This window comes from Panthera pardus, unplaced genomic scaffold (assembly GCF_024362965.1).
Source record: "Panthera pardus isolate Hobbes unplaced genomic scaffold, ASM2436296v1 HiC_scaffold_27, whole genome shotgun sequence".
Classification (NCBI taxonomy): domain Eukaryota; kingdom Metazoa; phylum Chordata; class Mammalia; order Carnivora; family Felidae; genus Panthera; species Panthera pardus.
This window is the reverse complement of record NW_026526843.1, coordinates 24,572,296-24,587,231: the sequence shown is the minus strand read 5'-3', so window position 1 is coordinate 24,587,231 and position 14,936 is coordinate 24,572,296. Positions and strand designations below refer to the sequence as shown.

The following is a 14,936-nucleotide window of genomic DNA, read 5'->3' as shown; positions in this document are numbered from 1 at the left end:
TAAAATCATATATTTTTTCTGAGCTGTTATATGACTTAAATCTGTTGTGGTTTGTTTTTTCATTCAACGTTATGTTTGAAATATTTATCCATATCATTGTACATAATTATTACTTATTCAGTTTCACTGTATTGTAGTAAACCATTATATGGATATACATATATATATATATGTATATATATATATACATATATATATATATATTTAAATTTATTCAGTCTTCTGTTTTTAGACATTTGGTTTGGTCCCACATGGAATAAAATTAGAGATAAATAACAAAAAAATTGGGAAAACTTAAAATGCAAATGCATTTTTTTAATTAAAAAAATTTTTTTAGAGAGAGATAGTGAAACAGGGAGAGGGGCAGGGGCGGGGAGAGAGAGAGAATCTTAAGCAGACTCCATACTCAGTGTAGAGCCCAAACCAGGGCTTGATCCCAGGCCCTGGCATCATGACCTGTGCTGAAATTGAGTCAGATGCTTAACTGACTGAGCCACCCAGGATCCCCTTAAAGACATGTTTCAGCAACCATTGGGTCAAAGAAGAAATCAAAAGTGAAATTAGAAAATTTATTTTTTTTAAATGTTTATTTATTTAGTTTTGGAGAAAGAGCTGAGCAGGGCAGGGGCAGAGAGAGAGGGAGACAGAGAATCCCAAGCAGGCTGCTCACTGTCAGCACATATGGCCTGGCTCTATGACACGTGGCTCAAACTCACCAACCGTGAGATCATGACCTGAGCTGAAATCAAGAGGCAGACACGTGACTGAATGAGCACCCTGAAATTAGAAAATTTCTTGAAACAAAAATGAAAACAGCTGGGTGGCTCAGTCAGTTAGGTAAGCGTCTGACTTTGGCTCAGGTCATGATGTTGCAGTTCATGTGTCAGGCTCTGTGCTGACAGCTTGAAGCCTGGATCCTGCTTTGCATTCTGTGTCTCCCTCTCTCTCTGCCCCTCTGCCACTCGCACTCTGTCTCTCTTTCTCTCTCAAAAAATAAATAAACATTAAAAAAATTTTAATGAAAACATAGCATACCAAAGCTTATGGGATATAGAAAAATCAGTACTTTGAGGGAAGTTTACATTGATAAATGTCTATGTTAAGTGAGGAAGAAAGATCTCAAACACGTTAATTTTATGTCAAGGAACAAGAACAAGCTAAGTCTAAAGTCAGCAGAAGAAAGGAAATAAAGATTAGAACAGAAATAAATGAAATAAGAAATAGAAATACTCTTTAAAATTTTTTACAAAACTAAGTTGGTTTCTTGAAAAGAAACAAAATTCACCAACTTTTAGTTAGATTAAGAAAAAAGAAGACTCAAATCAGAAATAATAGAGAAGATATCACAACTGATCCCACAGAAATGAAAAAGATCATAAAGGATGATTATGAACAATTGTATACCAACATATTTGACAATGCAGAAGAAATGGATAAATTCTTAGAAACATACAACCCACCAAGACTGAATCTGAACCAGTAACAAATAAGGAAATTGAATTAATAATAAAAAATCTCCTAATAGAGAAAAAACCCAAGAACAGATGATTTCACAGGCAAATTTTACCAAACATTTAAAGAAGAATTAACAATAACCCTTCTTAAACTCTTCAAAAAATAGAGGAAGAGAGAACCCTTCAAAACTTATGTTAGGAGGCCAGCGTCACCCTGTTAACAAAGGCAAAAAAAGGGCAAGAAAAGAAATCTACAGGCTACTATCCCTGAAGAACAAGGATGCAAAAATCCTTAACACGATATTAACAAATTAAATTCAACAGCACATTAAAAGGATTATATACCACGATTAAATGGGATTTATCCCTGGGATGCAAAGATGGTTTAGCATATACAAATCATTAAATGTGATACATCATATTAATAGAATAAAAGAAAAAATTATATGATTATCTCAATACATGCATAAAAAGCATTTGAGAAAATTCAACACTCTTCCATGATAAAAACTCTTGACAAATTAAGTATGGAAAGATCTCACCTCAATAAAATAAAGACCATATAGGAAAACCCCACAGCTAACATCATACTCAACAATGAAAACTGGAAAGTTTTCTTCTAAGATATGAAGCAAAGCAAGGATGTCCACTCACACCACTTCTGTTCAACACAGTACTAGAAATCCAAGGCAGAGCGATTAGGAAAGAAAAAGAGAAGAAGGCATCCAAATTGGAAAGGAAGATATTAAATTGTTTGTGGATGACATTTTCTTATATATAGCATATTCTAAAAACTCTGCCAAAAACTCATAGAACTAATAAACATAATCAGTTACATTTCAGAATACAAAATCAACATACAAAAATCAGTTGCATCTCTATACACTAACAATGAAAAATATGAATAGAAAATGAAGAAAACAATTCCATTTACAATAGAATGAAAATAATAAAATACTTAGGAATAAACTTAACCGAGGAGATGAAACACTTGTAATATGAAAACCATGAAATATTGCTGAAAGAAATTAAAGAAGACATAAATAAATGGAAAAGCATCCCATATTTATCAGTTGGAAGACATACTATTCTTAAGATGTCTATACACCTCAAAGAGGTTCAGTGCAATCTCTCAAATTCTCAATGATGTTTTTGTAGTAGTATGAAAATCCATCCTAAAATTCATATGTAATTTCAGGGGACCCCGAATCACCGTAACAGTCTTGAAAACGCAGAATAAAGCTGTAGGACTAACACTTCCTGATTTCAAAAGTTACTACTACAAAGTTACAGCAATCAAAACAGTGTGATATTGACATAAAGACATACATCCAGATCAATGGAATAGAATGGAGAGCCCAGAAATAAGCCCTTACTTACATATTCAAATGATTTTTGACAGGGTTGCCAAGGACCATTCAATGGGGGAAAGGAGAGTCTTTCAACAAGTAATTCTGGGAAAACTGGATATTCACAAGCAAAAGAATGGAGTTTCACCTTTATCTAATGCCACATCCAAAAATTAACTCAAAATGGACCAAAGACCTAAAGATGAGACCCAAAACTATAAAACTCTTAGAAAAACCAGAGGGCAAAGGCTTCATCACATTGGATTTGACAATGATTTCTTGAATATGACACCAAAGGCCCAGGCAACTGAAGAAAAAATAGAGAAATTGAATTTATAAAATTAAAAATATTTTTATGTCAGAAGACAATAGAGTAAAAAACTGACATATTGGGAGAAAATATTTCTAAATCATGAATTTGATAAGGGGTTAATATCCAAAGTATACAGAGAACATCACAAATTCAACATCATAAATACAAACAAATTGATTAATAAATAACTGGTCTTATATAGGCATTTCTCCAAAGAAGATATGCAAATGTACAATAAGCACATGAAAAAATGTTTAATATCACTAATTATTAGGGAAATGCAAATGAAAACTACAATGAGATACCAATTCAGACCCATTAGGATGACTGCTATGAAAAAAACAAAGTAAGTGTTAAAGAGGATATTGAGAAATTGCAACTTTTGTGCACTATTGGTGGAAATGTAAAATAGTTCATCCACTATAAAAAACAGTACGGCAGCTCTTCAAAAAATTACTAATAGAACTACCAAAAATGATTCAGAAATTCCACTTCTGGGTATATAGCTAAAGAATTGAAAGCAGAGTCTCAAAGAGATATTTGTACACTCATGTTTATAGCAGCATTATTCACAATAGTTTAAATATGGAAGCCACCCAAGTGTCCATTCACAGATAAATGGCAAAGCAAAATGTGGTGTAATCATACAATGGAATTTTTTTCACCCTTAAAGGAAATTCTGACATAGGCTACAATAGGGATGGACCTTGAGGACATTATGCTAAGCATAATAAACCAGTCACAAAAAGACCAGTAGTATATGATTCCACTTGTATGAGATACTTAGAGTAATCAGACTTCTAGAGACAGTTAAGTGGTAGTTGTTAGAGGCTGGGGAGAGAGGAGAATAGGAAGTCATTGTTTAGTGGATATAGAGCTTCAGTTTTACAAGTAAAGAGAGTTTTAGAGATGGATGATGGCCATGGTGCCACAACATTATGAATGTATTTAATACCACCAAAATTTACACCTAAACATGGTTAAGATGGTTTTAAAAAAAGTAAGATAGAAACCTACATGCGTCGGAAGTTCTATTTGTGATTTATATAGTTGCATATTTATGATTCACGTACATGTGTTAGATAATTTTCTCAGGTTTCAAAACAAGAGTAACAAAGAAATTAATTGTACAATTGATTCATGATTTATTGCCATTAATGATAAAAAATAATTCTTTTCTTTTTCCTGACATCTAAACTGAGTATACTTACATTTTAAAATGGAACACAAAGTATCACAATAAATAACTTCTCAGCTGTGCCACCATTTCTTCTCATTGTGATAACACTATAACACTGTCAGCACATAAAGATGGCTTTTTCAAGTATTTATATTGGAAGTTATATCTGTTTGATATAAATGTACCAAAAATTAGCCCAACGTAGAAACATGAAGTGAATTTTTCACTTCTTCTACAACATTTAGCAAGCATACATAGTATTGGTGAGCAATATTCTAATTGTTTTATCATATGAGTTGAGGATAAGTAGTAAGATTATTAAAAACAGAATGCAAGGACAGGGTTTAGTATAATAATAAAACTCACAACAAATTTAAATTGACATATGTGTAATAGTATGCAAAATTATTAATGTGTTGCATGGTAATTATTCAAAAATATTGTGGAAAATGACAGTAATTGGCATTACTTTCCCCTGACCAAATCACTGCTTTCTAGGGTCCAAGGATTTTGTTGGACAGCTCTAATTATTTGAAAGTACTTCATCATATTGAGTCTTAAAGTTTTCATTGCAACTTTTATCTAATCATAATCCATATCTGCTTTGTGCAGTTACACAGACTCTAAGTCACTTAACTTCCCATATAGCAGTTACCAAATATTTGAAGATAGCTATCTTTGCCTTATCTCACTCTCATGTTATTCCTCTTCCAGGCTGAGCAATGCAGTTTCTCTCAATTGTTCATCACAGGATATGTTTTTCAAGCTATTAAGAATCTTCAATGCATTCCTCTGGATATTTGGTAGTATTTTTCCCAAAAATGTTACAGTACCCTAGATGTGGTATAGAAGTTAGAAATTTTGATATGATTATTTCACTTTATTCTATATAATCTGGCTTTTTTTTTTGCTTGAATTACATTTTTTCCAAACAAGCTTTGTTTTTTTTGAAGCATGATTGACACATAGCAAAACATCCACACTTTAAGAGTACTCTCTATGAGTTTTGACAAATTTACAAACCTGTGTAACTACCACCATAATAAAGATTTAGCACATGTCCATCACCTCAAAAGTTTCCCTACCCTATCCTATTCAGTCTTCCCACCACTCCTAGGTTCAGGCAATCCTTGATCTGATTTGTGTCACTAGTTTTTTCCCTATTCTGTAACTTCATATAAATGGTATCATACATTATGTATTCTCTTGTATATGGATTTTTACAAGCATTGACAATGCTAGTCTGTTCAGTCTGCCGTAATAAAATGCCACAGACTGGGTACCTTAAATAATGGAAATTTATTTTCTCACAATTCCAGGGAAGTCCAAGATCAAGGTGTTAGCAGGGTCAGTTTCCAATGAGTGCTCTATTCCTGGCTTTCAGACAGCCACCTTCTTGCTGTATTCTCGAACATGGCTTTTCCTCAGTGTGTTATTCAGAGAGAGCATAAAAGCATGAATGAGAAAGTGAGAAACACAGAGTGAGAGAGAGCAAGAGAGTGTTGTGGTGTCTCTTCTTATAAGGATACTAATCCTATTGGATTAAAGTCCCATCTTTAATACCTTATGTAATTTTAATTGCTTCCTTAGAGGTCTTACCTCCAGATACAGCCACACTGGACGTTAGGGTCTCAACATATGAATGTTAGAGGGACACAAACATTGAGTCCATTAACTAGCATAATGCTTTATAGATTCATCCATGTTTTTGTTTGTTTCAGTTGTATTCCGTTGTTGCTTCTGAATAATATTCCATTTATGGAAATGCTGCAATTGGTTTACTTATTCACCTGTTGATGTATATTTAGGTTATTTCTAGATTTGGGGATATTATAAACTAGGCTGCTAGGAACATTATTGTACAAGTCTTTGAATGTATTTTATTTCTTTGAAGCTAGTAGCTAGTAGTGGAATTGCTAGGTCATATAATAAGTGCAAATGTATGTTTCAGATGACAATACACTGCCAAAATGGGCAAATGTATTTTTCATATGACAATAAACTCCAAAATGGAAGTATTTTACATTCCTATGAGGAGTAGGAAAGCTGAAGGTGCTCCACATCATCATGAATACCTGTCAGCCTTTTAATTTTACACATTTTAGTGAGTATGTAATGATATTACATTGTGATTTTAATTTGCATTTCTTTGATGACTAATGATATTGAACATTTCAAAATTTGCATACCTATAAGATGCTCATCTTTTGTTGTGCGGTGTCTGTTCAAATCATTTACCTGTTTTTAATGGGAGTTGTTTTTCATCTATTTGTCATATTGGGTGAGTTATAATTATATACTCTTGATACAAACTCTTTATCTGATATATGCATTGGGAATATTTTTCTAAGTTCTAACCTGCTTTTCATTTTCCTAATTGTGTATTTCTAAAAGCAGACATTTTAAATTTTGTTGAAATCAAATTTCGTTTTAAATTTTGTTGAAATCAAATTTTGTTTTTCTTTTATAATTTGTGACATTTGTGCCCTATCTCATAAACCTTTGCCTGACTTGAATTCACAAAAATTTTCTTCTCATTTCTCCAAATTAAAAAAAAATTGTTATTATGTTTATTTACTTTGAGAGAGAGAGAGAGACAGAGTGCAAGTGCGAGAGGGACAGATAGACACAGAATCCGAAGCAGGCTCCAGGCTCTGAGCTGTCAGCACAAAGCCTGACGTGGACTCTAACCCACAAGCCATGAGATCATTATCCGAGTCCAAGTCAGATGCTCAGCGACTGAGCCACCCAGGCGTCCCTCCAAATGTTTTTATAGATTTACTTATACATTTGGGTTTATGATCCATTTCAAATTTCTTTTTGGGTATATAAGGTAATGATCAAGTTCATTTTTTTCCCACATGGATATCCAGTTGTTCTAACACCAGTTTTTGAAAAGCTTTCCCTATTGAATTATCTTCACATTTTTGTTGAAAACCAATTGGCCATAAATGTGAAGGTCTATTTCTGGACTGTTTATTCTGATTAATTGATCTGTAGATCTGTTTTTGCAGCAATATATCACTCTTTTGATTGTGATAGAAAAATACTAAGAAAGAGGTAGAACAATTCCTTCATTTTTTTTCTTTATTTTCACAATTGTTTTAACATCCTTTGCATTTCCATATAAATTTTAGAATCAACTTGTCAGTTTCTATGAAAAAGACTACTGAGATATTAGTTAGAATTGCATCAAATCTACATATAAGCTTAGGGGGAATTGACATCTATCTTAATGCTGAGTCTTCCAATCCATGAGCATGGTGTATCTGTAAATTTATTTAGGTTTTCTTTCATTTATCCAGCAATATCTCAGTTTTCAGTGTAACAATAATCTTTATCTTGCACATCTTTTGTTAAGTTGTAATGATTCTCTGGGGTGTTTTCCCTTTATTATATTAGTATGGAGAACAATACTGATATATTTTTGAGTGTTAATCAAACTTGCATCTCTAGGATAAATCCACTTGGTCAGAATGTATTGTCTAATATCTTTTTTGTGTTTGATTTGCTAATATTTTGTTAATGATTTTTGAGTATGTGCTCATCAGGAGTATTGGTCTGTAATTTTCTTTATTATTTAATTTTTGTTAATGTTTATTTTTGAGAGAGAGACAGACAGACAGAGCATGAGTCGGGGAAGGGCAGATGAAGTTACAAAATCTGAAGCAGGCTCCAGGCTCTGAGCTGTCAGCACAGAGCTCGACGAGGAGCTTGAACTCATGAACTGTGAGATCATGACCTTAGCCGAAGTCTGACAGTTAACTGACTGAGCCACCCAGGCGCCCCTGCTGTGTAATTTTCTTATAATGTTGTCTGGCTTTGGCATAAAGACAATATTGAACTCCGAGAGTGAGTTGAGAAGAGTTCTTTTATCTTATACTTTTTGAGAAAAAACTGTGGGCTTTGTATTATTTCTTCTTTAATTATTTGAAAGAATACCTGTGAAACAGTCTGGGCATTGAATATTTATTTATTTATTTATTTATTTATTTATTTATTTATTTAAATTTTATTTTTTACTTTTTAAAATTTACATCCAAATTAGTTAGCATATAGTGCAACAATGATTTCAGGAGTACATTCCTTAGTGCCCCTTACCGATTTAGCCCATCCCCCCTCCCACAATCCCTTCCATAACCCTCAGTTTGTTCTCCATATTTAGGAGTCTCTTCTGTTTTGTCCCCCTCCCTGTTTTTATATGATTTTTGTTTCCCTTCCCTTATGTTCATCTGTTTTGTCTCTTAAAGTCCTCATATGAGTGAAGTCATATTATTTTTGTCTTTCTCTGACTAATTTCACTTAGCATAATACCCTCCAGTTCCATCCATGTAGTTGCAAGTGGCAAGATTTCATTCTTTTTGATTGCCGAGTAATACTCCATTGTATATATATACACCACATCTTCTTTATCCGTTCATCCATTGATGGACATTTGGGCTTTTTCCAGACTTTGGCTATTGTTGATTAGTGCTGCTATAAACATGGGGATGGATGCCTGTGTCCCTTTGAAACAGCACACTGTATCCCTTGGATAAATGCCTAGTAGTGCAATTGCTGGGTCGTAGGGTAGTTCTATTTTTACTTTTTTGAGGAACTTCCATACTGTTTTCCAGAGTGGCTGCACCAGCTTGCATTCCCAGGGGCATTGAATTTTGTTATTAAGAATGTTATAAATTACAAATTCAGTTTCTTTGATGAATATAAGGTTATTCATGTTCTAATTTTTGTGTCAATTTTAGTGATTTAACTCTTTCAAGAAGTGTGTTCCTTTCATCTAAGTTTACAAATTTATTTTCATAAATTCTTATGTCTTTTCTTTTAAATTGTGTATGATTAATAATAATGATCTCTCTTTTTTTTCTCATATTTCTAATTTGAGTCTTAATCAATTAGTTGGAAGCTTATTAGTTTGTTTATATTTTCAAAGAACCAGGTTTTGGTTTTATTAATTTTTCTCTATTGTTTCTCTCTTTTCTCTTTCACTGGTTACCATTCTTAAATTTATTTCCCTCCTTCTCCTTACTTAGGGTAGCTTGCTGTTTTAATTATATTTGTCTTTCTGAGATGATAATTTAGATCACTGCTTTTGGACTTTTAAAAATATATGAGCATTTAAAGCTATGAGTTTCTTCTAACTGAGGGTTGATGGGGGGTGGGAGGGAGGGGAGGGTGGGTGATGGGTATTGAGGAGGGCACCTTTTGGGATGAGCACTGGGTGTTGTATGGAAACCAATTTGACAATAAACTTCATATATAAAAAAATAAAGCTATGAGTTTCTTGCTAAGTATTGTATTATCTGCATTCTATTGTATTATCTGCATATCTATAAATTTTGATGTTTTATTTTCATTTTAATTTAGTTTGAAACTTTTTCTAATTTCCTTTATGAATTCCTTTTTGACCTATGGTTTACTTCAAATGTGTTGTTTAATTTATAAATATTTTATAAATTTCCAGATATCTTCCATGTATTAATTCCTAATTTAATGTTTCTGTGATCAGCAAACATATACTGTATAACTTGTATTTAAAATTATTGAGATGTGTTGATCTAACAAATTGTTTTGATTAATGTTCTGTACCTATTTTTAGGTAATGTTTATTCTCTTTCTTTAAATTTTTTTTAATGTTTATTCATTTTTGAAAGGCAGAGCTGTCAGCACAGAGCCCAATGCAGGGCTCGAACCCACAGTGTGAGATCATGACCCGAGCCAAAGATGGACACTTAACCGACTGAGCCACCCAGGCACCCTGGTAATGTTTATTCTCTTATTGGATGGCAGTATTTTACTTTTTGCTTTATAAATGTTTATTTAAAATAAAATAGAATGTTAGGTTATAATCTTTATCAGATGCATAATAATATTTCCACAGTAGAAATAAATATATAAGTTAGAAGTCAACTTGCATCATGATGTAGGGATTGTGGTGATAGCAACATGATTTATTACTTACAATGCAGGAAAAAACTGACTATAGCAACATTCTTACTTCTAACTCCTCTTCTGCATCTAAAAACAACTATACTTCTGAGCTGCCATTTATAATTCAGGTTGGCACTAATAAAATAAATTATTTAATAAATAAATAAATAAATAAATAAATAAATAAGCAGGGATGAAATGACAAAGTTTCCTCAGGGAAGAATTCCAAATCACATATATAGATGTTCCTTACTCCATAAGGTAAAGCATAAGCCCCCTATCCCTGGCCAGTTGCCCAAATCAATCTATACCCTTTGAGTAGCAGTTATGTAAACATTTATTTTTCACCTATTTGTACTACCATAAAGTGTATACTTCTCAATCTTTTCATAAAGATAACCTGAAGAGTCTCATGAAATTTATTTTGAAGAAATGTACTCTGTTTCTTTGAGCAACCAGTCAGGAAATAATAATCTAGTATGACAGTTTTAGTAAATAGTGTTGGCTTCAAGAGTCTCCATTTATTTTTCTAAGTGATCTTGCTTCCTTATATTAATAATACAGAATATTGTTGACAATCAATGTCAATGTCATGAGACATTCTTGGAGTTTTGGTAAAGTGTCATTCCTAGTCTTTAAGTATCTGTCCCATTTTCCACAGTCCTCAATTGTCACTGATTAAGGACTGTTCAGTTTCTGCACTTTCTCATCATACTTTGGTATGCATTCACTTAGGCAAGGAGATTTACATTTATTATTGAGCTTATTTTAATATTTTATATCAAACATGACATAGTTATATAAGTACTTGAAAACTCTAACAAAAAATAGTGGCACAATTAAATGAGAAGGCTTTACAAGTTGAAAATATATTCAGAGAAGTAGATTTACATTAAATTTGCCAGTTAAGGAGAATGAGTTTGAACAAAAGAGACTGAAGGTGAGAGACATATTTCTTTTGTACTGAGAGATCTCTAACCATTTCAAAATTATCATTTCTTTTTTCAAACTATGCTTCCCTTGGACAGTCTTGCTCAAAGTTCTTCCTTATTACTGATGGAAACACAGTTCCACTGTTACTTATGAGACTATCTATTTCTCAGATGTCTTGGAACAGAAAAAAAGGCTAAAAGCCACTGAACTAGGGTGATCACTTTCAAATACTCTTTCAAAAGAAACAGATCAGAGTTTAAGTGATAATGTGATGCTCTTAGTTGTGGAATCTCAACTAAATTACCTTCTCTAAAGTTGGGGTCTTTTTCTGTGAACGTAGGATATTAATACTTATGAACTTGGCAGGGTTGTTGTGGGAATTAGAGTTTATGTATGTAAAATGTTTTGTATATAGTAGATGCTCAATAATAGCAGCATGCCTTGTCATCATTGCCATCACTTGAAATTTAGTTACTTCTTGTGAATGTTTGTTCAGCCCCCCCTTCCCACACATGAGTGTGCAATTGAAAGTCATATTGTGACATGGAAATGTGGGCCAAGATTCTCCATTTTTTTTTATTTGTCAGGACAGGTTGCATTCATTCACCTTCTTACTCACCAAAATCACTATTTCACACCTGCCCTCTATTCACAGGTCTCTATCACTTCTTCCTCATTATCAGGTGACAATCTTTCTTCCAATTTCACCGAGAAAGTAGAAACAATCAGAAATGACTTTCCAGAAGCTCCCATCACCATATCTGCCCATCTGCCTGTACCAGCATCTGTACCCAGATGTCTTCCCTTCTATAGATGAATTATGTTTCTAGAAAAAAAAAAAAAAACTAAACTATTTGTTCGTTATATCCTGTTCCCTCTAGCAAGTTCAAAGACAAGTTTTCAGCAATTTTTGCAAAGTTGCTCCCACATTATAAATTTCTCCTTTGTAAAGTATTATCTCTGTCAAACTCAGAGATATTCTTTTATCTTGGGAAAAAACAAAAACTAAAACTTTTTTTTATGCACCACATCCTTTGATACCCTTCAGCTGCCACGGCATTTTGTTCTTCCTCTTGACAACAAAACTCTTTAAAAAAAAGAGAATGTCACTTACTGTCTTCAATTCCTCTCATTTCATTCTGGATCCCACTCCAATGAATCCCCTATCATTCCACTGATATGCCTCTTACCAAAGTCACCTATAACCTCCATTGTATTGAATCCATTTCTTGATTCTCAGTCCTCATCTGTCTTGACATATCTATTTGACACAATTTATTATTAATTCCCTTCCCCTTGAAACACATTCTGCACTTGGCTTCTGGGGAAATATTCTTTTGGTTTTCTTCCTACCTTAGCTATTGCTCCTTCTAATTTACTTTGCTGGTTCCTTCTCTACTCTCTGGCCTCTAAACTTTGGAGTGGTTTTGAGTTTAGTTCTTGGAATATTTCACTTCTCTATTTATACTATTTATACTATTTCCATTTATACTCACTCTCTCAGTAATCTCATCCAGTCTCAGGATATAAGTCCTTTCTGTATTTCTAAACTTGATCTCCAAAATCATATACACAACTGCCTCCCTGAGGAGGCAAATATCCAATTTGATATCTATCAGGCATTGCAAATGTAATTTATTTAAAACCCAACTCTAAATATTCCTCATCCCCAAATCTGCTTCTCCTTAGTAAATAATAACTTCACTTCTATAATTGCTTAAGTAGAAAACCTTATAGTCATCTTTGACTGGTCTCCTTTTTTATCCCATATTTTACAAATATTTGGACATCCTCTTAATTTTTCTTCCAAATATATCATAATTGAACAACATCTCTCTATATCTACTTTGCCAAAACTTATCCAACCCCTCATTATTCCTCATCTTAATTATTATAATAGTATCTTAGCCTTGCTACTACTACGTTTCCCATTCATAGTCTTAGTGGCCTGATCATGTCATTTCTGTTCTGAGAACACTTTAATGGTTTCCATAATAATGGAAAACAAGGCCATGCCCCATCTGACTCTTTTTAACTTTCTGACATCATCTCCTATTATTCTTTCTCTCATTCACTCTAATTCAGGCATACCAGCCAATGTCTTGCTCCTTGAACATACCTGGTATACTCCTGTCACAAGGCCTTTGCCCTTCCCTTTCCCTCTTTCTGCAATACAGCAAAATGTATATGTAGCTACCTCATCTCCTTCAGGTGTTTGTTCAAATGTGTCTTCTTATTGAAGCTTTCCTTATCTATGTTGGTTTTCATTTCAATTCTCCACCGTGGACTCTGTCAACTGTTTGCTTTATTATTCTCTATAGCACACATCAACATCTGAATTCCTATACATTTTGCATATTTATGCTCTAATTATCTGTTTCCCACTTCCAGAATGTAAGTTCTACAAATTTGAGGATTTGTGTTTGCTTTATTCCCAATGGCATACTCATTGTTTTTTTTTTAATTTTCATGTATGTCCCAGGTTATTTATCTGAACTTCAAATTAGTTTTTTTTTTAAATTAAATATTTTTAAATTTTTAAGTTTTTATTAAAGTATAATTGATAGTGTTATACTGTCAACACTGGCAACCACCAGTATTTAAGGGTCTGTTTTTTATTTGTTTCTTTGTTTCCTTTTTCTTTGTTCATTTGTTTTCTTTCTTAAATTCCACATATGAGTGAAATGATATGGCATTTATCTGTGTCTGTTTATTTCACTTAGCATTATACCCTCTATGTCCATCCATGTTGTCTCAAATGGCAACATTTCATTCTTTTTTTGGCTGAATAATATTCCATTGTCTGTGTGTTTGTGTGTGTATGTATATATACATATATATATTCTTTCAATATATATAAATTCTTTCAATCTATATGTATATATACATATATATATTCTTTCAATATATATCTATATCTATGTATATATGTATATATATCTATATATATGTGTATATGTACATATATATGCATATACATATATATGTATATGTACATATACATATACATATATATATACATATACATACATATATATATATATATTCTTTCAATTCCTTTGGGTAAATACCCATTAGTGGAATTACTGGATCATATGGATATTCTATTTTTAATTTTTTGAGGAACCTCCATACTGTTTTCCACGGTGGCTGCATCAATTTGCATTCCTACCAATGGTGCATGAGGGTTCCTTTTTCTCTGCATCCTTACCAACACTTGTTATTTCTTGTGTTTTTGACCTCAGCTGTTTTAACAGGTGTAAAGTGGTATCTCATTGTGGTTTTAAGTTGCTTTTCCCTGGTGATTAGTGATGTTGAGCATCTTTTCAAGTGTCTGTTGACCATCTGTATGTCTTCTTTGAAAAAATTCCTATTAAGGTCTTTTGCTCATTTTTTAATGGGATGTTTTCAGTGATATGTATAAGGCCTTTATATATTTCATATATTAACCTTTTATCCAATATATTATTTGCAAATATCTTCTCTCATTCAGTAGGTTGCTTTTTGTTTTGTTGATGGTTTACTTCATTGTGCAAAAACTCTTTATTTTGGTGTAGTCCCAATAGTTTAGTTTTGTTTTTGTTTCCCTTACCTGAGGAGGCATATCTAGAAAAATGCTTTTATGGCTGATTTCAAAGAGATTACAGCCTATGTTTTCTTCTAGGAGTTTTAAGGTTTCAGATCTCATATTTAGACCTTTAATTAATTTGAGTTTATTTTTGAGTATAGTGAAAGGAAGTGGTTCAGTTTCATCCTTTTCCATATAGCTATCCAGTTTT

General features: G+C 32.8%; 1 long non-coding RNA gene across 1 annotated transcript in view; it reads left to right on the top strand.

The window, feature by feature from the left end:
- Positions 1-14,936, top strand: part of LOC128773889 (uncharacterized) — a 109,522-nt gene that overhangs the window by 64,802 nt on the left and 29,784 nt on the right. Inside the window, exon 2 of the long non-coding RNA XR_008418370.1 lies at positions 9,948-10,054. This is a non-coding gene — a long non-coding RNA (uncharacterized LOC128773889). The remainder of the gene's footprint in view (positions 1-9,947; positions 10,055-14,936) is intronic.